The sequence below is a fragment of the Mesocricetus auratus genome, unplaced genomic scaffold (genome assembly GCF_017639785.1).
Source record: "Mesocricetus auratus isolate SY011 unplaced genomic scaffold, BCM_Maur_2.0 Super-Scaffold_6730, whole genome shotgun sequence".
Taxonomy (NCBI): Eukaryota; Metazoa; Chordata; class Mammalia; order Rodentia; family Cricetidae; genus Mesocricetus; species Mesocricetus auratus.
In genome coordinates, this window is record NW_024429184.1 from 3,911,213 (window position 1) to 3,935,617 (window position 24,405).

Below are 24,405 nucleotides of genomic sequence, written 5' to 3' on the forward strand. Positions count from 1 at the left end.
TTTAAATTAAAAGCATGCTTGTTTCACATGTCAGTCCCAGCTCCCTCTCCCTCCCCCCTTGCCCTACCCCCCAGCGCCTCCAGCCCCCGACCCAATCCCCACTCTATTCCCCAGGGAGGGTGAGGCCCTCCATGGGGATCTCCAGAGTCTGTCATTTCATCCAGGGTAGGGCCTAGGCCCCCACCCAAGTGTCTAGGCTGAGAGAGCATCCTTCATTGTGGGATGGGCATTTGTGTGCCAGGGATAAATACTGATCTTCTACCCAAGGCCCCATAGATTGCCTAGGCCTCCTCACTGACACCCACATTCAGGGGGGTCTGGTTCAGTCCCATGCTGGCCTCCCAGCCATCAGTTTGAAGAGACTACCTTAAATGCCCCTCCCTGATAATGGGTTTGACGACTACCTTACATGCCATCCTAGAACCTCCGTCCAGTGGCAGATGGAAGCAGAGGCAGACACCCACAGCTACACGCTGAAGTGACCCTGTTCTTAGCGCGCCCACTTTCAGTTTCCACCACACACGGACCGCCTCGTTATTCTCAGTGGCAAGACCCCTGGGTACCCCGAAAGCCTTTCAAGACCTGCTACCCACATTTCATGAAGTGCATCCCATCCATCACCTGGCAAAACCAACTGGTTAGTCACCTGAGTAATGACACTTTTAGAAATGGCGGAAAACCAATATCATTCAAATGTAGGCCTCTGTTGTTGAGTGACTGACGGCGGGAGATTTATTTCAAAAGGAGATCGTTGGGCTGTTCACAACTGTGGCTGCACAGGTAAAGGAAAATTGAACCCCAAAAATGTCCCAGTGTAGCCCTTGAAACTCTGAACAAACAGATTAGCTGGCGTTGCAGCAGTACTCACTGAAGAATTTGGGGTCAACTGTTGAGAGAGACATAGATGCCATCATAACAAGTACAAGTGAGGGTATCATCACCCTCTCTAGGGGTGTGGCCACGTGGAGGGTACAAACTGTCCTGGGACATGCTTGTTCTGTAGCCTTATCCTCCCTCCTTTCTGACTCGTCCTGTTGGCTGAAAAGGCTTGATACAGTGTTCAGGGTTACAATGCCAGGAAACTCAGCTTTGTCTAAGTAAAAGAAACTCATGATTTTAAGCTCTGTGCCATCCTGCCTCCTGGTTCAACCATAAAAATACCCTCATGGGTTTCGGTGTCAAGCCTGACCTTCCTGTACTCTAGCAAGCGGAGGACACAATCCAGGAGTGGTCACTGCACCCCTGTCAGCGTGTTCCATTTCCTTCTCTTTCTAACTCCACATGGAAATGAAAATAGACATGAAAAATACTTTGAGACTCATCACTAAATGTGGTGTGGGAATGTAACTAATGGTCCTGGAACAGTCTCTTAGAATTGTCCATTTGAAGTTCCCTTCCTGGAAGCCCCTTTCACCAAAAGGTGTGATCTTTTGGCATTTCTTCCCGCCCAGTTGCAGAAAGGCAGACATAACTCGTCCTGCTCACACTCCACTTCTACGGTGGAGGAACTCTTGTAATCACTTGGTTGAGAAGCTCCCATATGTTTTAAAACCTTGTCCTCCATAGCCTTAGGTTTGGCTTTCAACATCTGTTCATTGGTCTGTTTTGTTGAGGAGTTATTGGATCTTTTATGTGATCCTTGAACTCTTATGATTTTTGTGGAATATTCATTTACACTGTGAGGATTTATCACTCTGACTGGTTTAATAAAAAGCAGGATAACCAATAGCTAGGCAGAATTTTTGGGACGGAGAGAACACTGGGAAGAAGAAATCAGACAGGCACGGAACAAGTCAGACATATAAAATGGGATAAAGGTAAAAGCTACATGTTAGAAAGGTAACTAATAAAAATATGGGTTAATTTAAGTAATCAGAGCTAGCTGGGAACAAACCTAAGATATCGGCTGAACTTTCATAATTAATAATGTCTTTGTGTCATGATTTGGGAGCTGGCAGGTGGGACGGAAAAATCCTCCCACACACCATCATTTTGAGAAGCATCTACCATAAGCATTAAGAGTATAGTAAGTCATGGTCCAAAGGAATAGTGCGGTGAGGCCATCTGCTGCAGGTCCAGAGGGAAGGCTAAGGGGAACCTTCCCAGTGGTAAATGATGACTTCAACTAGAAAGTTGCTATTAAATAACTGAAGTTGTCTGGGTGGTGGCAAGTGGGCCCAATTTGTGGAGAGGGTGGCGATGAGAATATTCTCAACAGAAGAGCTACAAGTACCATAAGCCAGGAGATAAGAGAGAACGTGGCACTTTTGGGCTGCTCGTCATAGATAACCAGTCAAGATTACACAAACTACCCTTGGAGTGCCTTCTGTGCCAATATACGCAGAACACATGAACCCTCGGGCTGTGTGGAGACCACTTGTGTGACTGCCTGCAGCAGCCTCGTGGGCTCCTTGTCATGGCAACCCAATTGCAAGCTTCCTGTGGGCAGGACCTAGATTTAGGGCTTAGTTCTTTCTGTAGAACAAAACACATTGACAACATCTACAAAATCCCTGAGCAATATCTAGTGCTTTAAATTTATGAGTGATTTAGTGAAGATACCTTTTCATCAATTCATGTATTCTCTAAGTGATCAAGGATATGGCCAGGACTGTTCCATCCACGAAGAGCACCAGAGGATCATGATGTGTTTGTAAATTGTCCACCGCGCACAGTCAGACCCGCCATGGACTCATGGAGCAGACTACTCAGAGGCTGGGGCCAACACACCATAAAGGCGCGTTCTGGAGGAAAGGATAAATGGTCATCACTACTCTGGACTGTAAGTGGAGCCCTGACATGAGCCTCACTGTCCAATCATCAGTCAGGACTCTCAGAGTGTCCCAGTAAGACCTTTACTTGGAGACACAACACTCAGCCGTTTGTTTGCTTTAGACAGGAAACATGGACAATGGTTTTTCTGCATTCAATGGCTATTTGTTTCCCATTGTACTCGTTCATGGCTATATATATTACGTGTGTGTATATATGTGCATATGTGTGTGCATTCCATGTTTGTGTAAGTGTGAAAGTCAGATGACAACCTTGGGTACCAGCCTTTACCTTCCACCCAGTTTGAGACGTGTGTTTACTGTTTGCCACTATGCCCTCTGGGACAGCTTCCCCTAAGGCTTCTAGGAAAGATTCTCCTGATTCCCATCTTGAATAGCAGTGTTGGGATTACAGACATATGCTGCTGTGTCTGGTTTTGCTTGTGTTACTGGGATTCAAACTCAGGCACTCACGTTTGCACAGAAAATATTATATCCACTGAGCCATCATCCCGAGACCCATTATAAGCTTTGGAATCGTGGAAAGTTACTTTTTGATGGCTGAATGATAGCAGGCCCCTGAAGGAGGACAGTCAGCCCCAAATCAGGCAGGGAGGTCTTTTGAGGTGACCCTGGTATTTATTGAAATTTTGGTTTTGTGCTAACTGTACATGAATGTCATGGCATTGGGTGCCCCTCACTGTGTATTTTGGAGATGTTTTTATAATGGCAACCTTACTCTTGAATGGAGTATGGTTGTAACTCTGATTCTGGCAGTAATCAGTTGGATAAAATCAGTTAGATAAAAAAAATAACAACAAAAACTCTTTATTTGCAATAGCTTCAAACTTGTAGAACAAACTTACAAACTGGAGCAATGCATGTCTTTAAGCCTGTATGAAGGCTCCTCCATTGTTAACGTTTTACCATACTGGCTCTACATGTCTGTCTGTCTAACTAACTAGCTTTTATCTTATAAAATTAAGAATAATCTGTACAGCTTGTTTCTTTTCCTCCAGACATTTTACTATCTATTTTGGGTTTAGTTTCCAGTCTCAGTAACTTTAACAACGACTGCATTTCTCATCTCCTTATACTCTAGGTTCTGACAACCCCGAGCCAACAGCGTCTGAAGAGCGCGTCACCCTGCCGTATAGCCCTATGTGTATTTGCATTGAGTTTGAATACATCTTGGTCTCTGAATTAGTTTGTTTGGGTTGCTATGACAATGCCATGCTCTGGCTGCCTAACAGAAAACAGAAGTTTATTTGTCACATTTCCGAGGCCCGGGAGTAAGTCTGTGATCACTGTGCTTGCAGATTCGGTGGCTACTGAGAGTCAGCTTTATGGTAGATGATTCCTCCCCATGGGTCTCTTTTACGAAGGCACTGATCTCATTCAGAAGGGCTCTGACCATGTGAATCCAACGCTCCATGGTTTAATACTACCACATCAGAGTGAGGGCTTCACGTGCGAAACATGGCAGACAGTAAATATCCAGTCTAGAACAGCTCCCATCTACCAGGAATAACCCCACAGTCTCTCCGCGTCATTTCTGTGACGGGTTTTTAAAAAGACATGCACTTTTCTTTTACGTGTGTGGGTGTTATGCCTATCTGCGTATGTATGTGTTAGCACTTGTGTGCCTGGTCCTTGCAGAAGCCAGAGAGGGTGCTGGATCCCTTGAAACTAGTTGTAGGTGGTTGTTAGTCTTCATATGGGTGCTAGGAACGGAACACATGTCCTCTGAAAATATTATAACCACTGAGTCATCTCTCCAGTCCTAAAAATAGGTTTTTGTGTAGACTGCTTTCTCCCCTTTTTGAGATGTAAAGTATTTATTTCAACAAATCATGAATAGTTTGACCTAGAGCATCATCAAAGACATCCAACTAGATCCTCTGTTCTTATAAAGTAAGATGTGGAGTTCTGTTGGGCGGTGGTGGCGCACGCCTTTAATCCCAGCACTCGGGAGGCAGAGGCAGGCGGATCTCTGTGAGTTTGAGGCCAGCCTGGTCTATAGAGCGAGTTCCAGGACAGCCTTCAAAGCAATAAAGAGAAACAAGATGTGGAGTTCCAGGTAAGTAACTGAGCTAGGGTGCTACAGGACATCATGTGGGCATGGATGGGAGAAGTACACCTGTAGCTCAGACGTCAAGCTGAGAGTGTACAGCTCTCAGACCCCACAGTCTGGACAAGGAGACCTATTCTACTCTAAACCCCATGCGATACATACATAACTCCATCGTGGGTATGAAACTTATATAGCTCCATCCTAGGTATGAAGCTCCCCTCTGATTAGATTTGGGTTTTCCTCCTCTAGATCCATGACCTGTACAAGACTCTGTATAGATTATTTGGGGTGGAAATAATCTAAGGGCTTTCCTATCCCAAGCGTAGATTTTGGAATGAGTTGTATGCACTGCCGTCTTAGTACCGGGGCTACAAGCATACCTGCTACCCTGCACTCTTCAGTCACGGTTTCTATCGCTGTGATGCTGAGACACCATGACCACGGCAACTCATATAAGGGAAACATTTACGTGGCTCAACTACAGCTTCAGAGGTTCAGTCCATTGTCATCATGGCAGCTGGAGAAAGCAGCTGAGAGCCCTACATCATGCAAGTACAGGAAGTCCAGGCTGTGACACTGAGCAAAGCTTAAACAAAAGACCCCCAAAGCCCGCCCCCACAGGGACTTCCTCCAACAAGGCCATGCCCACTCCAACAAAGCCACACCTCCTGATAGTGCCACTCCCTATGAGATTATGGGAGCCGACTGCATTCAAACTACCGCAATCCCTCTTCTTCTGTCGCTAGTCACCCATCTGGGCCAATGCTTTTGCATTTAATGAGAGGAAGAAGTTGAGTGGGACGATCCTTGATTACCCTCCAGATTAAGCCTCGTTGAATTTTAAGAAGTAAAATCTGCAATAACCGCTGGTGTTTCAAGGCAATTAGTGCTCCTAGATAGAACTAAAATAATCACGGGAAGCCTCTTGGTTGCCTAGACCTTTGGAAAACTTGATGTGGGTTTGCAAGAAGAGATGAAACTTAAAAGCATCAAAGCTCATTGCGTTGTGATTACTGAGGGTGAAGATCATGCCTTGGCCTGGGCACAAAACGTAGTTTAGCTCATGCAGATAAACCGGCACATTCCCGTTGAGATTCCAAGATGCTCACATATTGCAAAACATATTCTTAGGATCTAAAGACTTCTTTTTGGCTGATAACAAGATTCCTGCAATAGCACGCATTTACGGTATTTTCCAAATCCCCCAAGGCATGCCTGACTTTAAAGAACACACGTGCGTTTCATTGCAGTAACCCACTTTTGTGCTTAATTGAGTTTCATTTGGCAAAAGTGACTGTACGAATTTGATACGTTATTACTGAGTAACGTTACCAATGTGCCTTACAGGCTTCTGCCCTGGAGATCTCTGTCATAGAGCATCAGGCAGCAGAACTGAAGAACCTGCCAAGCTGCCAGAGCGGGCAGAACATTCCTCCCCAGCGCGGCCCCTGGGTCCTAGGGAGAGGAAGCTGAGTGCTCACGGGAGGTGCGGGCTCAGGGTGCTGTGATAGGCTGCTCATGTGCCCCTTGCACAATTGGCTCTTTGAATCAGCGCATAGCTGTGCTTGGGCTCTCATCTACCTTTCAGACATCTGTGCTGGGCACAGTGTAAACACAGGAGTGTAGAGTCGACTCGTGGTAATTTACAAAACTCTTGTGCCTAGCATCCCATAGAAGGCCACTCTGAGGAAAGAAAGCAGCGAGGAACTGTTTATCAGAGAAGGGAGAAGAAAATGAAGAAGAGGAGGAAGAGGAGGAAGAAGGAGAGGAGGAAAAGGAGGAGGGAGGGGGGAGGAGGAGGTCTATTTCCGGTGGGTAACAACATATTAGGAACATGATTTAGCCTATTGGATTCTCCTTCACTTAAACGATGAGCTTTCCAGTGGCCACTTTACAAGGGAGCAGGGATAAAGAAGTCACAGGGACGCTGGGTGCCTGACACAGACATGATTCTCAGTGCGATTTCTTCCTTCTTGCCTGTTAAAGTGGTTCAGGAATGCAAATATTGATAATCACATTACCAAGTCGGAGTAAATACATTTGTATTTATTCATCCGGAAATGGTCTCAGGATGTATGTGTTGAACTTGAGATTTTTCATGAGTCAATTAAATGCTTATTTCCTTTCAGACCAATGATCTGGAAGTTGGCAATATCGTTGAGCTTGTTTCTGCAAGACTTAGAGGAATTTTTAAAAGTGTGTGTGTGTGTGTGTGTGTGTGTGTGTGTATGTGTGTGAGAGAGAGAGATGGAGAGAAAAAGATATGTGTGACATACGTGTGTGAGTGTGAAATATGAGTGAGTGTGATTACGTGTGAATGCGTATAAACCGACATATGTGTTTGTGTAAGTTTGCCAAGTTATGTGTGAACTGACATATAGGAGCCCTGACATTGCAGACACACACTATTGTGCCTGACTTTATGTGATTGGGCAAGGAGGAGGGGCCCAAGTTTGAATAGCCGTTGAGCCAGTCCCCTAGTCTGAAAAAAAAAAGTGCATTTCAATACATTTAAAACCTTGGAAGTTTAGATCGGAGGTACCCAGGCTCCTGTTTTCTGACCAGTTTCCCCGGCTGTTAACATCATGCATCAGTTTCCCCCAACTCTTAACCTCATGTATTAGCATGACACAGGCATCATACGTAACAACAACAAAAATATTGCCACATCCTGTCAGCTAGCAACGGCTGTACTGCTGGCTCCTGATTTCTGTGCTTTACTAGGGGTCCAGGAGTTCTTCCTGATATCATCCCAGATGCCACCCAGTCCCACAATTACGTTTGTCACATTCACCTTAGTTTCCTTGGCCTGTGATGGCTTCTCAGTGGCTCCTCGTTTCTGGGGACCATGATGATTTGTTCTGATCAGAACGGCCCGTGTTCAGACTTCTCAGATGGTTTTCTCATGGGCAGACCAGGGTTCCACAGCTTAGGGGAAAAGGCCTCAGAGGTATGGTGGGAATCCAGTGCCTGGCGCTGGGGCTATAGCCAATTGAGATGCTGGCGCTGTAGAGGCACGGTGCCACATGTATCCACCGTAGTGTCCTTCCTATGCCTGCTACATTCCCTGTCTTAAAAATTAAATCACCGCATGCCGCACACATGCAGGAGGTGGCTCCGCTGTCTGATGTTTTCGGTTGGGCTAACACGGCAGCTGCTGGGACAATGCTAGGATAATTCGTTCCCGTTGTCCACCACACCCATTAGCATCTCCCAGCATCTCAAAGTGGAGACCCCTCAGTGTCGCCAGTCCATCCACAGGAACGAGAATATCTTACCCAAATTCCCCATCTACGTATCTAATCCATGCCAGCATCCTCTCATCACGTAAATGCCATTATGTAGCCTATGCATGAGCAAGCACATGCATTTGTAACCTATGAAGACTAATTGCACTCTGGGTTACTTTATGGATGCTTTTAACATTATTTTGGTGTGTGGTACCTATCAAGAAAGCTGCCCATTTCTTGTAGGTTTTCCAGTGTTGTGGAGTACAGGTTTTTGAAGTATGACCTGATGTTCTCTGCCTTCCCTCACAGTAACTCTTGCATAGAGACCAGTTGTCTTCCTGAGAAATAAACAACCATGCATTGCTTGCTGGATGAGAAGATCTATGGTGTGTGTGTGTGGGGGGGGAGCAGATGGGTTGGGTGGAACCAGGTATTCAAGCATCTGTCAATCTGACCCGTGTATGTGTCAGCACCTCATTCTGTAGGTGCCAAGCATTGTGGAGGGGCTTTAGCAGGGGAGTGATGGGGTGAGAGTTAGACTCTAGAAAGGTTACCTTGAGATGAGGCTTTGGAGCTGGGAGGCAGGCAGGGACCATCCCACCAGGAAATGCGGGAGTGAATTCATTGTCGACAAATGTGCTGCTCTAATCATTGTTTCACTTTTTCGGTGGAACACCAATCCAGTACATTGCAAACACGGTCCAGTTATGCAGTTCTTATTGACAGATATTCCCATTCTCAGATCAGTTTTGAACGATTAAGTAAATGCGATCGGGAAGTGTTTACTTGAGAGGCAAAACGGGTGTGCCTGGGGAGAGAGGAAGGGCTGAATGGCTGCTGCCCTGGGAATCTAGGGAGCACCAGCAGCAAGAACGGAGCCAGGCAGGAGCATAAGCTCATGCCTGCTTGTCCTACTCTTTGCTTCCTGATCCCGCTTCTTGTTGACTTTGCCCTCTGCGACATGCACAGACGCCAGGAGCCAACCTGAGGGATTAACTAATAGTGCAGTCATACTTCCAACAATCCGTATTAGCCCTATTTGACAGACCGTCAGGGTACGGGGACAAAGAGAGATCATTATTGCAGAGTTTAATGCTAAACCCCATCATAAAGTGCTCAGCTGTGCTTCACAGAAAGAAAACTGTATTTGGTGAACAATGAAGTCAACTTAAAACAAGAAAGAAAGAAAAAAAGAATGTTCTGTTCTTGGGTAAATGTTTCCCTGCCAAGTGCAGAAATTCCAGTTTTCAAGGCCATGTGCAAAGCGAGTATCTTGCAAGGCAAGAGCTGCATGAGGGCCACGTATAGTAGACAAATTTCCCAGGGTGTGTGTGTGGGCTATCAGAAGGTATTGTGTAGACAGCCTGTGGCATGGGATTTGAAAAACACAGTTTTCCTTTGGAGCTGGACAACTGTGCGACGGGTGACTTCTAATTTTTTTCTCCTAGTGGCAAGCAGAGAAATGACAAAGAGACATCAAAGCAGAGCAAAGCCGCAGGACCTCCAGTGAGGACAGAGAGTGGAATTCATGCTCAGCCCCAATTCTAACTCCTGCGAGACTTTGGAAAATCGGTTCTGCAAGCCAGGGCTTTGCTTCCTCAGTCGAATGGGTGCTGGGTTGGATCATCTCTAAGTTCCTCCCCGACACAACTTTTATTCCCCACGTCTGATCTGTGAAGAACTGCTAACACCCTTCACACAGTAGCGGGCTTCTTTTTCCATTATATTAGGCAGGTAACATGCTCTGTCTCACAAGGATGACTTGAGGATTAACCTTAAAATGGGAACACTAACCAAAGAAGCTAGCATAGGGAGAGTCAAACTATCTATTCTCAATAAACACAAATGTCCTTTACCAGCTTCCTATCTGTTAAAAAAAAAGTTGCTTGAGTACCTACAATGGCCTAGGTAGCCCTCTGGAATGTAGATATGTGTACACACACACACACACACACACACACACACACATCTGTATATATATGATATATACATGTGTATATATACACACATACACACATATATAATTAGAAACATTTGCTGCCTTTATGGGTCTTAGCTAATGAATACATAGCAACAGAATATTTCTTCCCCATTCTTCTCCCATCTTTGCTCTTGGTGATGGCTTTACATGCTGATCCAGAGGCGCATAATCAAAGGACAAGCACATACACAAAGGGTGTATGACGTACTGTCATCACCCAGCGACCACTCCTGGGCCTTTCTTCACTAGAGGACCCGGAAAGGGATGGACGCATGCTCACAGACAGAAGGAGAGAAGGAATGGGACTCATCAAAGTCAGTGGATATGAGTGCTGTACTTCAGGGTGCCCCACACTAAGGGATGTTATCCAGGTTCTACGGGTTACTCCGTTCTAAGACAGACTTGAAGGCCACACACACTAACAATTGTATAAACACAATCAGAGTATTTCTGGTACTCTACTCAAGCCCAAAGTTACTTAATGTCAGGGAGGCAGGCTAGGCAAGGTGTTCACTTCCCAGAGTAAATAAACATTTTTTTCTTTATTCCCAAGGATTGAAAAATTTCCCCGAGTAAGCCTGATAAGAATCTCAACACTGGGGGCTGTTTCCATAAATATGAATACTGGAAGCTACACAAAATGAGTTATTTTTCAACTCATTGTTTGGGGACTACCATTTTATTTGTTCTGAAATAAAATTGAAGGCTCTGCAGTTGAAAAATCTCTCTAAGCACTTTCGCTTCAGTTGATAGGATCATGACCAACTGTTTTACATGGAGACAACTGACATAAAGTGATGTTTATAGTAGAAAACATTCACAAATTTAAGATTACTATTCATTAAAAACAGACAAAAGGTCAAACTGCCCTAGCGAGGTTTATATTTGCAAATATATTCTTGGTAGAAATAACTTCGACAACAGCAATCATGATGTCAGGATCTATAAAATTCATGTCATAGTTTTATAAACTTTTACATCGGGAAAGATGGTAAATAAAAGTGTCTTTAATGTGATACATATTTTGTTTGCATCAGAATAGCAGTTCAGATGGGCATGTGGTGTATAGTTTCAGGAGCTCTGATTCTCGGCAAAGTCAGAGTCCTCATAGAAAGCGTATTTTGCAAGGGCAACTGCTCCGTCATTGAGAGGAAAACACGACATAGGGTGTCCACCCCAGGCTCTCCCAGGGGATGCATTATTCCCCACTCTTTCCTTAGAGACCACTGGTTCAGCCTGGTCTGCTTCTCCTAGCAAAACTTTTGGCTGAAGGCTTGACAGCAGCTTGGAGGCAGATAGCAGCATTATCTTATGAAGTAATTTAGATACGATTTGTTAAAAAAAATAAAAACACTCTTCTTGGCAGACACTACGCACGATCTTGGATTTAGCCAGTGACTGTACTATTGCAGGGGATTATAGGCTGAAAGCTAGAGAACCCCAGAACTCTGAGAATAAAAACGTAGGCTTTCATTTGCATGTATGATATTCGCAACAAAATAAAAGATTCAAAGCTAGTCACAGTAGAGTCCACATTTTCTCATCTAATTACTGGGAGATCCCTTGAAGATTCCTCCTTTATCCTGGTCCAGGAGGAGTGGTGCTTGGGAATGCATAATTTACACTCTGCAGCCAAGAATGATTGGAGGCGATTGTTAGCAGGGTGGAAATTCGAAGGATTTATAACCTCCAAACTTAACACTCTAGGTTAGGGGTTAGAGATCTGTTTCTTTGTCTAGCTCTGAAGAGCAGTAGGATTCTGTGGGTCTGGGTCTGACCCTTGGAAAAGTACTTTATAAGGTGGGAAGTAGAGAATCTAGCTCTGTTGTTAGGGAGATGTCATTCTTCAACTACTCCATGCCTGTTCCTTATCTCTAAACTAGTGTTGAGAATGAGGAAAAGTACATAAAGCACTTCCTGCAGGGTTAGGTGCATAGTGAAAGTGCCAGCTGAAATCCAGACAACTGAGGCGTCTAGGTGGACAGCATCTATCTCGAGCTTCAAGCGCGTCCATGTCTACTTCGTGAATGAGCATTATTTAAGACAATAGTTGAGGTGCAATTCACTCAAGGCAGCGTTAGACATTTAATGTGAATCAGTCAGCCATTTTACTGCAACCACAGTGCTGTGGATTTACCACATCTAAGTGGCTGCAAAAAACATCTCCATCACTCCAAAGTAAAACTCATCCAAGAACCGGGTTCACATCAATCCCTTCCTTCTAAGCACCTGGCACCTGTATTCTGTTTCTACCATGTTATTTATACTAGATAGTTCTTACAATGGTAACCTTTCATGTCTGGCTCCCCTTCTTCCCCTTCCTCTAACCATCTTTCTTTAAAAATAAAAAGATCTAGAAATCTGGTTTAATCAAATAAAGTTTGTATACAATAAAATGCAGATTTTGAATATAAATATAGAGCTTAAAGAGTTTTCAATGATGCCACAACCACCACTGTAATGGAAATATCATCCATTCCTCTCAATTTAGAAAGTACTCTTGCAAAATGAAATAAATTGTAAAGGCTTCATGTATCTGAAATTCTTGGAGATGGTACTCTTTTTTCCTCATTATATGTTTTTGTTTAAATTAGAAACATACATACTTCACATGTCGATCCTAGCTCCCTCTCCTACCCCTCCTCCTTGTCCCTCCACCCAGTCCCCCTAGCCCCCCACCCAGTCCCCACACCATTCCCCACAGAGGGTGAAGCCCTCCATGGGGGAAATCTTCCAAGTCTGTCCAGGGCTGAACCTAGGCCCTTCACCATGTGTCCAGGCTGAGAGAGCATCCCTCCATGTGGAATGGGCTCCCAAAGTTCATTTGTACACCATGGTTAACACTGATCTACTACCCAAGGCCCCAGAGATTGCTGAGGCCTCCTCACTGACACTACATTCAGGGGGTCTGGATCAGTCCCCTGCTGGCCTCTCAGCCACCAGTCTGGGATTCAAGAGCTTCCTCTTGTCCAGTCAGCAGTCTTGGAGGAGGGGGGAAGAAGAGATGGGGGAGCAGGAAGGTTGAGTCAGGGTAAGAATAGAGGAGAGCACGATGAGAGATACCATAATAGATGGAGTCAATATAGGTTTGAGGAGAGAGCTGACACTAGTGTGATTTCCAGAGATCTACAAGGATGAAACCAACTGACAAACTAAACAATAGCAGAGAGACTACCTTAATAGCCCTTCTCTGATGATAAGGTTGGCAACTACCATATACGCCACCCTAGAACCTGCATCCAGTGACTGTTGGAAGCAGAGGCAGGCACCCACAGCTAAATACTGAGCTGAACCCCTGGAACCCAGTGGCAGAGAGAGAGGACTGATGAGCAAAATGGAGACAGCACTCTTGCAAAGTGTTTTTCTTACTGCTTGTTGGTGCTTTCAGGGATAGCACTGATTTTTGTGTACTGGACTTATGCAGAGTGACCTCCATAAATTTGTTCTAGCATTTTGTTCAAGGAGGTATGGGGGGGATTCTTGGATGTTTTCTGTGTGATCAAGTGTGTCTTCTGAGAATAAATGGCAGTGTTGCACACTGTTCTGGATGTTTCCAGAGTCTGTATTTCATTTTCTTGTCTTGTTGCTCTGGTTAAGATCATCAGTACTATGCTGATCAGAAGTGGGACTGTGGGCATCCGGAGAAAAATCGATCAATTAATAAAGCCATTGATGCAGCCAACCTGAAGGGATGAGAGAGACAAAGGAGAATAGAAAGGGAGACAGAAATAAAGATATTTGTGAGTTCAGAAGGCACTGTGACAACGCCTGTGTTCAGTGACTTTAACCCGACATGACTATCTTTGGCTAGATCTCAGATCACAATATAGCCTATAGATGTTAGGCTTTCCGTGCCTGTTGTTTCTAAATATAAAGACACAATGAAAACGATTTACAAACACTAGCATCCCATCAATTGTGATTTCTGCTGTGCGGAATTGCTGTAGATGTGTTTCGTGAACTGACACATCAGTGTGATTCAGTCATATCAACAACAACAACAAAAAAAATGAGTGGTTGACCTTAATGATAATCACACTTTAAAAAAATCCTTGCACTTACTTCTTAGGTTTGAAGTGTTCTCAAAAACTGAATTTCCCTTGTATCATTTCTTCTTGTCTCTCACAGAGGCATGAGGAAACTAGGGCTCAGGAAGGTGAGTGGCTCACCCAGGTTCACACAGAAGACTGAAGAGGAGAGCAGGGTTTTCATTATCCAGGGTTTCGTTGTTATCTCTCCATCTCCTGAGAGAGGTGAGGCTGAGACCCCAAGTCCACATTAGGATGTTCAAGTGACACAGCGTAAACCATGCTAACTAAGTCGTCTGATCACACACTGGACCAGATTTTATCAAATTTCCACCTTAGTGAAAGAAACATTGGAAGGTATTCATTATTTTTTTCTCTTTGAATATTTCTCTAGTTTTCATTAAAGGAGAAAATGAAGGAAGCAGCAAGCTAGAAGAGGGCTAAGACTTTAACCAAGAGTGTGGGAAGTGTGTGCGCATTCTTCCCGCCAGCCTGGTCCCAGAGGCACGTCAGGCCCAAATGCAGGACGCTATATTAAGTATGAAGTTGTTGGCCGTTTTCTATGGTTTCTTGTTGGCTAGAATCTTGTTGACTTAATATCAACCCGTAGCTGCTAATCTGAATATTTCCACGTGGTCTTCTCTTACTGGAGAAAGGGTCCCGACCTCTTACTTCTCTTGTGTCCTACATGGTGACTGCCTGTGCCTCTGTTTCCCAGAATCCTCCTCATCTCCTATTCCCACCTATCTTGCTTCCCTATTGGCCAACAGTGCTTTATTTATCAACCAATAAGACAAACACATACACAGAAGGACTTCCCCCAACATGTGTGCCTTTGAGAAATATAGCTCCCTGAATGAGGGTAGTCTGAGCATTGTTACCCAGGCTGAAGTTCTAAGACCTCTTTCCAGGGATATATTGGAAGCTCAGTATATGAGACTTCACGCAGTTTCTCAAGAGCATGCTTTTCTTACCTCCCAGGTGGCAGGTAATGACATCTTATACTCATTTATCAAGTCCCGGACAAGCATCACTCTGCTCAGAAAGTCCTCATTAGGCCAAAGATAGGGTTCTTTGCTTCTCTGCAGAGCCTCCTCCATACCCTGAATACCTGTATAAGAGTGAGATATAAGGGTAGTTTACGAATGAATTTCAACTCTCTCTCTTCTATTTAGCTGGAGAGGTCCTTAAAAAAGTTAAAACATTGTAACTGTTGGTCTGTCTATCATCTGTGTGTGTGCACAAGTGTGTGTGTATGTGCTGTTGCACACCTGTGTAAGTTACAGGACGGCATGTAGGTGTTAGTTCTCCTCCTTTACAGTGTGGATCTCAGGGATCAAATTCAGACCAGTCAGGCTGGGCAGGTAAGCACCTCTACCCACTGAGCCCTGTCTCTCATGCTCTTTAAAGGGGAGGTTATATCTTAGTAATTTCCTAGACTCTGCAGAACTCTCAAATGTGTTTTTAGGATAAAAAAAAACGATGATGACAACAACAACAATAAGCCAATCTTACAACATGCAAATTACTACACCTTCCATGTAGAAAGAAACTCATAATTGTTTGCATGTTTGCCTATTGTCTCTGGGTTGGATGCAGCTCTGAGTAGAAATGTTGGCATTCGGTGAGATTTCATTGTTTACAGTTATGCTGTAGTGAGCATGGCCAATTTCTGTAGAATTTTTTGATATCCAAGATTACTTGTTGCTTTTGGAATGTACACCATGTAACAGAAAAGGAGTGACTACGTAAATGGGTGAAATGTGAATGTGTTGATAAAAATATTTAACTTCTAACAGCTAATTTAGATTTTCTTTGTTCAATTATTGACCATGGTCAACACAGATAAAATGTACATTCTACTAGATATGATATGACTAAAACAAACATTCAGGTCATCCACAGTTGCTGTCACCAGACCATCCCTAAGTTACCATAATATTATATGTGAGTGTAACTCTCTGCTTATCAAGCGCCGCATATGTCTACTTTAATTTAAACAAGTAAGATTTAAATTAAAATAGGGCCTTTGGTTTCATTAGCCTCATTTTAGTGCTTAGTAATCATGCATGGCTGTTTCCAATCAGCTGATTTGGGTTCTCTCACTATGTGGTTGAAAATCATGCATAAACAAATCATGGCGCCCTTCGTGTTGGCTGATTCAGGGCCTTGAGTGCCAAGGGTGTGTGTGCTGGAATAATTGACCTAGAGGCTGATGGTGTTAGGTCCAGGGAACTAGAGACATATGCTTCATCTCTATAGGCTGGAGGCCTACACCTCAAGGTTCTGAGGTCAGAGGTTTATTTGACTATCAGTAGTGCTGCATTTGATGACCAGTGGTCCCCGACAGTAGTGGCAAATAGCAATTGGAAGTAGAAGGCGATGGGCAGTGTTGGGACTCTCAAGCCCAGAGGACTGAGACCTCAACACCAAACAGCACCTCGTGTAAAAGCCAGACATCAGGACTTGAGTCTCAGGCCCTCTGCCTACAGGGCTGGGATCCCTGGAGTTTTTCTAGCGTGCAAGACCTGCAATCTCTCAGCTTTAACTTTTTAGAGCCTCTGCCTTCTACTCTTTAGTCTGTAGGGAGAGATCTCACTCATACAACTCATAACATATTCTCTTTTATTTGATACTGATTTTCTGGTGCCTAATTCCTTTTGGAGGGGATTCTTAGAAGCAAGAATGCATTTTTTCTTCCTATCTTAGTTGTCTTAATTCTCTAAAAAAAAAAAACTAATGTTTTGGCTTTGGAAGCAATTTTTATAGCAAAGTTCACATTTTACAGCAAAGTTCACATTTCTCCCTGTTTGTATATATTGTTGTCTTAGGTATGCTTGGGTAATATTTCTATAGCCTTTCTACGATGTTGATTTATATCCCTAAAACTTGGTTGTAACACCAGCTGTAAACACTCCAGCTGAAATATAGGATCACATTCCTGAGAGTCCCAACAGAAAACATTTTTATAAACATTATTTTTTACATTGCTATTTATTTTTGAGAATTCCATGTAATATGTTTTGATCATATTTGGTCCCCTCTCCCAACTCCTTACAAATCTACACAACTAATTACCTTCATGTTCTTCCTTTCTCTCTCCAAACAAATACCTAAAACCAAAACCAAAACCATCAGCACACACACACACACACACACACACACACACACACACACACACACACACCCAACACACCACATATAAGGGTTCTGATTTGTCTTGGGCATGGGGCCTGCTCCAGAATGTAGCTGATATACTACCCAGTGTCATTCCATTTGTGAAAAGTGATGTTTCTGTCTCCCAGATGCTATCAATTGCAACTAACTTCTTGGTTGGGACTTTGTGCTCATTGGGCTTTTCTCTGCTTTGAACCTATGTAGGTCTCATGCAAGCTGTCACTGTCTCCATAACTTTGCATGTGCGTCAGCCTTCTTGTGTCTGGAAAATCCTGCTTGCTTGGATTTACCCACCACTTTTTGGCCTCACAATTGTTCTGTCTTTTCTTGGGGAAAGAAATGTGATAAAAACAACAACAAAAACAAACACAAAATAAAACAATACAAAAACCACCCCATTTAGGGCCGAGTGCTCCAAAGACTTTCATTTTCTGTACATTTTCCAGTTGTGGGTCTCCATCACATTTTGTTTGGATTTAAGGATTACTCCGTGAGATGAACCCATGTGTGACACAGTTAATTTGGTCAAGAGCCATAGACTAGAGAGGTCATGGTCCCTAGGAGGGGGGGGACCCTAGTACTATTATTCTGCTAAATGAACACAGCAATAAAATGACTCTAATGGCTATACCCACAGAGCAGTGAGAAGTTCAACCCTCAGAGAAAACCTTTTTCAAAGGAATAAAGCTTGGGGAATGACTCAGGGGGAAAAGTGCTTGCCACGCACGAGTGAGGACTGGAAGAGATGGAATCCCAAGGCCCAAATAAAAGCAGGGAGTGAGGGGCAGCCTGCCTGCAGTCTCAGTGTGGAGGGCAAGGAGAGGGTGCTCCCAAGGGCTGACCAGGTAGAGTAGCCAGAACCAGTGATGTCTAGATTCTGCCAGAGCTCCCAGCTCAGTGTGTAAGAAAATACCTGACGTCAACTCTGCTGTCACACACACACACACACACACACACACACACACACACACACACACACACACACACACACAAACCGGAGGGACTATGTGAACAAACATACCACACACATACACTAAAACATAAATAAATGGTTTTAAATTAAGAAAGACGCTACACTTTACTTAATATTGGACACGAACTGATGCTGATCTGTACTCCTGTGCACACAGAAGACAGTTGCTGTCACTTGACTCAGGAAGAAGGTGGGTGATCACAGTGACACACAGTTTGTTCACTTTCAAATGCTCACCAGAGTGAATGTGTGCTCAGTGAGGCCAAACTGAGCACTGCTTAACCTACTGTTACCTAAATTAATTCACAGTACCAACAAGTACTCAAGGATCCCGAAACCAAAGGGCTCACGTTAGGAGTGAAGCTCATGAGGCAAACACAGGAGAGGGAGAGCAGTAACTCCCCCACCCTGCTCTGAATGCTCCGGAAAACAGCCCAGCTAATGCTCTCCTTTTTCCTGGCAGGAATGCCCCATCATCCACATTATGAGGTAACAGAGCATTTCAAAACGGATGTTTGGAAATGTTACCCAGTGTTTCCATTGCTATGTGATACATTGCTGAAAGTGATATAAATGTTACACCTATAAAAATAATCTCTCATATCAACACACTTAAAAACGTGGATGAGAATTTTAAACCATTGAAAAGCTTTCATGAATTCTCAGGCCATCTGTTGAAGCAAAATCTGCACATGTTCATGCCTTCTCAAGTACTATTGATGGATATCATGGAAGGTGGGAACTTACTACCACCCTTCAACAAAATGTTTATGTAGTTGGTGGATGAAGTAAGGACATTGGTCTACCATCATGGAGTGTAGAGTGTGGCATAGCTCTTTCCCTTGGGTTTATGTATCTATATGACTCAGGGAGGCAGAAGATTCAGCTACTACAGCCCCGGAAGCCAAAGGCGACAGCTAAGGACTGCCAGGTGCAGACACTAGGCTTTTGCACACAGCAACGCATCCATTCTTCTCAAGCTACCTGTTATTTCAGTGAGGAAGAGAGAGACATGCTTTTCATATTGATAAATACAATCATTTTCTTTCTTAAGTTGGCATTAATGCTGAGTTTATCCATTTGTTCCAGTATCATTTTGCAATGTATACATGGTGCACTTATTAAACTATGCTACGATTTATTACCTGCACAGTCTTCTAACGATTAAGATACACTGCACCAGATGTCACTCCATTGCATCCTAGAAATTTTTAATTCAGGGACATTTGTGGCCAACCTACATTTTGTGTCTTTGAAGGAGATTTTCCATCCCAAGCTTAACCTGTCTATCAATCTTCTCCTGGTTTCTGGGTGTCCACTCCAGTGGGGGACTTCATCCACCTCTCACATGGGGCTAGAAAGATGAAGGTGGTCCCCTACTCTGAGGTTCTCGGGATGGCTGTCACAGGGGCTTTCTCCTTTCAGCCCCACAGAGGATCCAGCAGCCTCCTTGCTTAGCAATGTGGCTATCCAAAGAAGTGACAAACACCAAGGCCTAGGCCCCGAATACTGTTTTCTTTCTTTCTTTCTTTCTTTCTTTCTTTCTTTCTTTCTTTCTTTCTTTCTTTCTTTCTTTCTTTCTTTCTTTCCTTCTTTCCTTCCTTCCTTCCTTCTTCCTTTCTTTCTTTCTTTCTTTCTTCCTTTCTTCTTTTTTCCTTCATTTCTCCTTCCTTCCTTCCTTTCTTCCTTTCTTTCTTTTCTTTTGGTTTTTCAGGACAGGGTTTCTCCGAATATCCCTGGCTGCCCTGGATCCCACTTTTTAAACCTGGAACTCACTCAGTAGACCAGGCTGGTCTTGAACTCACAGAGATCCACCTGCCTCTACCTCCCAAGTGCTGGGATGAAAGGCTTTCGCCACTAACACCAGCTTGTTACCTTGTTACCATCTTTCTTGTGTTTTGTTCTATTAGTCTGAACAGTCTCCAAGGCTGAGTAGAGTCAAGTCTACCTCTGGACAAAAGACAGAACAAAGTCATTTTGTAAAGGTGGCGGCAACTTTGGAGGGTACAATCTGCAGCCATTACACAGCCCATTAGGCTGACAAACCCCAGCATTCATCATGACAGTTAGAAGTTAACTTCCTCCTTCTATCAGACAGTTCAGTGTCCTAGGTTTTTATCTACCCCCAAAGATTACAAAATTTTAATGTGTATGTGTGTGTGTGGGGGTTGTGGGTGTGTGCAAGTGCTGTGGGATGTTTGTACACTGTGTGAAGGCACATTACTGTGATTGGTGTTATAAAAAGTTGAACAGCTAATAGCTAGGCAAGAGGTATCTGCAGGGTTTCCAGGGTGAACAAGGAAGAGGAGGAGGAATCCGGGTGCAAGGGAGAAGCCAGGAGACACAGAGAGGGGACCAGAGGTGCAGGATGGAAGAGACGTAATGCCGTGTGATAGAATGGAAATTAACATAGTGGGTTAATTTAAGTTATAATAGCTGGTTAGTAAGAAGTTTCCATGTCATTATTTAGGAGCTGGCTGGTGGGACAGAAAAAAAGACTCATTACATACAAGTCTATGTGGAGGGCAGAGGACAACTTGGGTTGTCCTCTCTTTCCACTGTCAGGGTCCACAGGGACATAGATCATCAGGCTCTACAGGATGGTACCTTTATCTTTTACACCATCTCACCTGCCCTGAGGGGTTTGAGTGTTCTCTCTTCATCCCACCAAACCAGAAGGATCTGCAGAGAAACAGGCCGCTCACCCGTGTCTCCTGAAGTCCCAACCCAGGGAAGATGCTGTGTCTCTGCTTGTATTCCAGCGACAGGAGCTGTGCACGTGCCTGCGCCCTCGTAGGAATAGGCAGGTGGCACTCAGGATGAGTATGCCTCTGTTTTTCTACCTACACTGCTGATTCTATTAAAACGTGCATCCTAGAACCATTCTGAGGTGCAAATGAGCCTATTTATCTCTGCGTTTCTTAAAATAAATAATCTGTGGTGATCAGGACACTACACGCTCACCCACGGCATGAGGACATGCCGAGTTCTTTGACCAAAAGGAGACTGATGTCTAGTCTCCAAAGCAGATTTTCCCTTCTTACCATCTGGTGTGTGTCCTCGCTTCCCTTTTCTCCTCATCGAGGTTGTAAAGATCCAGATCCCTGTTCAAGGCATGCCATGGAAACTAGAGCATCTCTTCCTTAGAACCAGTGATCCTACAAACATTGTCCTGTTGCAGATACAAGCCTCTTCCTGAGGGTCTACCCAGCACACGGAGAAAGTCTAACAGCAGAGTTAGCATTTGCATGGTTAAGGCTTCCCATTCCCAAGGACCTTCATCCCTCCAAATTACCAGAACGGTTGAAATTTACACTTCCTGTTGACTTTTTCTCTGCCGTGAGGACAGTTGTGAGCAGTCTGAATGGTACCTCTGCTTGCCGCCTTTGATCTGTATGAAGTACACACCCCCTTACACAGTGGCATATGTGTGGCACCCTTCCTATTTTCCAACACTGATGTTGGTTTTTCCTTAGCCTTACATCCAGTCATCATCTGTTCAACTAGGGGTGGAGGCTGAACATTCAACGCCCGCACTTACCTCACCATCAGATGCAGACGAGCAACAGCCTTACATTTAAACGCTTGTGGAAATTATATAGCCTGTGATATCGGTTCCTTTAAAACACCTTGTAAACTTTCACTCCTGCAGAACTATCATAAATCTGCCTGATCCAAAAGTTTATGTGAAGCACCCACTGTTCCAGTTGGAAGCAGAATGCTTTTTTTTTTCTCCACTGAAGCCCTGCACCGTTGGAAGTTATGAAGAATGCCATTGATTGCAGCCAAACTTGCTTCCTATCTGATAAGATAGACCCGGCCTCAGCTAACATGCGTGCCCATTTATGGGCTGAGCTCTCCAGCGTGTGCTGAGTGCAGAGGAATGATGGGGTGCAGACATGAGGAGTTGCTCAAAGCCATTGGGGGGGGGCTGACAGTCTCCGAGGGAGGTGGAGAAGAACTCCAGGGGTAGTTAACACAATTAGAGAGGAATGACCTGTAGGACTTGGTGTGGACTCGAATGGGTCAGACTTGGGCATTCAGCTGGAGGGGAATGCTGCAATGTTGCAGTCTCCTCCAAGCTTATTCAATGTTTTGCTGACATTCGAGGAGAGCGCACCTTAGACACTGATGCAGACATGCGTGACCGGTTTTCACAAGAAGGCCAAAGGCACAGCATCCAAGAAGCACTTGAAAAAGATTTAAAGATAAGAAGTCACGCTCAGAGCCTGGGAAGGGTGGTGGGACGGCCGGGAAGGGTGGGACCCATGGGACCCACCCGGTGGGGACCCACCCTCACTTTCCAGTAAGTTCCAATGAGAGGGTGGGAAAGAGACTGTTATGTGCGTGGCTGGTGAGACGTGTGGTAGAGCGCTCCTGGGTTCAGCCCTCAGCTCTGGAAAATGAAAAAGAAAGAAACGAGAAGTGGAAGCCGCCGAAAGTGACAGGCTGGGCTTCACTCAAACGGACTTCCGGTACCTGAGCCCGTGTCCCGCTGGGTAAGTCAGCTGAGACAGAAGCGGAATGAAGCCGGTTGTGAGATTTTCCCTGACAGTCTTAGAACACGGTGTAAAAAATATCTGCTACCAACCCTTAACGTGGGTGTCAGTGAGGAGACCTAAGCAATCCATGGGGCCTTAGGTAGTAGATCAGTATTTATCCCTGACGTACAAATGGACTTTGGGTGCCCATCCCGCAATGAGGGATGCTTTCTTGCCCTGAACTCTTGGGGGAGGGTCTAGGCCCTGCCCTGGATGAAATGACAGACTCTGCACACCCCTGTGGAGGGTCTCACCCTCCCTGGGGAAAAGAGGGGTCATGGGGGTTGTTGGTGGGAGGACGTGGGAGGAGGGGAGGGAAAGGGAGAGGGACATGTGAAGCAACCTTGTTTCTAATTTAAATTTAAATACCCAAAGACCCTAAATGCTAAAAGCTCTACAAAGACACAGACATTAATTCACACCTAACCGTGTTAAAGTAGAAACCACTTTAATAAAAAAAAAAAAAGAATGACCCGAGACTCCTAATCATGCCCACAGCAAAAAGGAAGTAGAGGTGATGAGAATACTAAACTTGGGCACTAAATAAGTGTGATAGGGCTGAGCAAAGGGCTCGGTAAGTAAGAGAGCCTGACGTGCATACAAGAAGACAAGGGTTATATGCCCAAACCTGTGGCAAAATATCTGGGTTAGGTAGCATGCCCTTTGAAGCTCAGCTTTGTACTGGTAGAAACAGACAGACCTCTGGGGCTCACTCGTCAGGTCTAGGTTAGTGAGAGACACTGTCTAAACAAAAAGATGGGCGGCGTCCTGGGGGAATACCTCCAGAGGTTGACCATGCATGCACTCATACAGGCATAATTACAGCTTCATACATGCAGACACAAGCACACACTTTGACATTTTGATCATGTCTAATTACACATACAATTATGCCTTAACCTCCCCACACCAAAAAAAATGGAGGGTGAACAGAAAACAAGAGTCACATGAATCTCTTACCCTTAGTTGGTTAAAAAAAATTTGTTTGGTTTGATTGGTCTGACATGTATCCTGTGTTCTGTTTCAATACCCCATCTGAAATTACTCTCAACATTTGGTTAGGAATTCACTGGAGAAAGAAGTTTCTAGAAACACTTTGTTACTTTTACCAGCAGTAACTAAAGTGTCATTCGTGCTTCCCCATTAACCTGTGATTCCTTGGGACTGCTGTAGTTTTCCACCGTCACCTCAGAGGCAATCATTGTCATTTCCCCTCTCAGTGACCTCAAGGGCTGAATGCAACTCTCAGAGTTGTATAAAATTTCGCCAGTGCTCCACAGACACAAATATTTCTTTAACCTTCTCCACAACACACTAGAGAAGGGATTAGCTTCCCACCACAACCCTCTCCTCCCTTCAGTGAAAGCACTGGGTTAGTGTCACAGCACAGATTTTGGATACTGTGCTCCTGCCTCTGGGTGGGAAAGTGCCAACCTGGGCCCTGGAAATGAGGAAAATGACACCGTGATTGAAGAGGGAGCTCATACGTTAGACTGAGTTCACATCTTCAGTGCTCAGATAAGGAGCTGGCTGTGTGTTTTTAGATGGGGTGCATCACCTCTCTGGTTTTGAAAATTTGTTTATTTTGTCTTTAAAGGAGAATGAAAGGGTATTAAATAGTGAGTAAGAT